The following is a 2,192-nucleotide window of genomic DNA, read 5'->3' as shown; positions in this document are numbered from 1 at the left end:
CGGCGGGGCGGCTGCGGCGGGGCGGTGGTGAGGTGAGGGCGGCGGGGTGGCTTGGTATTTAAGAGAAGGGGGGTGCTGCCTTGGGGAGGGGGTCGGGCGGCGGCGAGGCGGCTCCGGCTCGGACTCCTCTCGAGTCCGGCGGCTGCTCGAGCGGGAGGCGGCGGCGGCTGGGCCGGCCTGGCTCGGCTGGGCCCTTGGCCTAGTCGGGCACGGTTTTTTTTAAATATTCCGCTCGGAATGAAAGGAAAAATAAATACCTAACGGACTCCAAAAATTCTGAAATAAATTTTCACGGGCTTCTAAAATCAAGCCACACAAGGTGAACATTTATTTGGGACCTAAAAGCAATTTTGAAAAACGCACTTTTTCCTAATTCAAATAAAACACAAAAAAACTCCGAAAAAAAATCTTATTTAATTTTATTATTAAATCCTCAATATTTCTTTATTTTGGGAAAGTCATTTTATTCCCTCTCTCATATTTTTGTAGTAGAAATAATTGATGATAAAATAAATAAAATCAAATGATCCTATTCTCAAAATTTGAGAGAACTCAAATATGAAAATAACGAAATCCCCAACTCTCTCCATGGGTCATTGAGTTGCGTAGAATTTCTAGGATCAACCAAAATGCAAAAGAAATATGATATGCATTGATGATCTAATGTATAACATTCCAAATTGAAAATTTGGGATGTTATAGAAAGGAAAGGGGGGGGGGCTAGCCCCTCCTGCCTGTCCCTCTCATGGGATAAAGGAAAGGGGGTGGCTCCCTCCCCTGCCTTTCCCCGCACCTATACATGGCAAGGGGGGCGCGGCTATGGGTAGGATCACAAGTGGGATTCGGACCCACTTGGGGCGCCTCCAGGTTGCCTCCTTCCTCCCCCACCTATATATACTAGTAATAATGTACGTGCAATGCACGTTTATATTAGGTAGGATATTGGTTGCATATTATATTAGGTAAGATATATCTGTTGCACGCTGGTATTTGGTAAGATATCAATTATTTTTTCGCAGGAATGATACGATATTAAGGCAGATTTCATGGGATAGCGTTGAGTCAAAACGTGTTTATAACCAATGGCAGTGATGGGTAATTAGAGCGTTAAACATGTTTGGTGCTCAACATTGGTGCAATTTGAACCGCTAGATAACGTGATTTGACGGTCGAGATGGTTTGGATCTGCCCCTTTAGGTCTTTTTATATTGGTATAGATGTGGGTGGGGGCGCCTAGCACAACTAGAACATTGTCTTAGCCGTGTGCGGCGCCCCTTCCACCGTTTACACCACCAGTCATATTTTCGTAGTGCTTAGGCGAAGCCCTGCGGGGATAGCTTCACCATCACAGTTACCACGCCGTCGTGCTGCCGAAACTCATCTACTACCTCACCGTCCTGCTGGATCAAGAAGGTAGAGGACGTCACGAGCTGAACGTGTGCTGAACGCGGAGGTTTCGTACGTCGGTACTTGATCGGTTGGAGCACGAAGAAGTTCGACCACGTCACCCGCGTTGTTAAACGCTTTCGCTTACGGTCTACTCCCTCCGGTCCTTTTTACTCCGCGGTTTAGATTTGGGTCAAGTCAAAGTTTGCAAAGTTTGACCAAATATATACTAATTTTTTTTAGCATTTACCATACCAAATATATATTGCATGAAACTACATTTCGTAATGAATTTAACAATATTGATTTGACATTGTAAATGTTGATATTTTTTTCTATAAGTTTGGTTAAAGTAGAAATGCTTTGACTTTAGACAAACCTTATATGCAGACTAAAAAGGACCGGAGGGAGTACGAGGGTACGTAGACATACTCTCCCTCTCGTTGCTACACATCTTCATGGATAGATCTTGCGTGTGCGTATATTTTTTTTGTTTTTCATGCAACGTTTCCCAACATCTTCACCTATCGGTTGTTCTGTCTTCTCGATGTTCAGCTAGTGTCTTTGTGTGGCAGTCAGTTCACGATGGAGGGCTTCGTCGACATCACGTTATAATTGTGACTTAGCTCCCATATATTTGTTTGTAGTTTGTCAGCTATCTGCACATCACTTTGTATCTTTTTTCATTGTTCCCCAGCCGGTTGCTGGCTTTGTGAATTCAAAGTCGAGATCATTTTGAGCCTTAGTTTTTGAAAAGTACACAAGGCCATATGCAATGACTGAAGAGATAATGGTGTACTGTATAT

The sequence above is a fragment of the Triticum dicoccoides genome, chromosome 7A (genome assembly GCF_002162155.2).
Source record: "Triticum dicoccoides isolate Atlit2015 ecotype Zavitan chromosome 7A, WEW_v2.0, whole genome shotgun sequence".
In the NCBI taxonomy this organism is placed as follows: domain Eukaryota; kingdom Viridiplantae; phylum Streptophyta; class Magnoliopsida; order Poales; family Poaceae; genus Triticum; species Triticum dicoccoides.
This window is presented reverse-complemented; position numbering follows the sequence as displayed.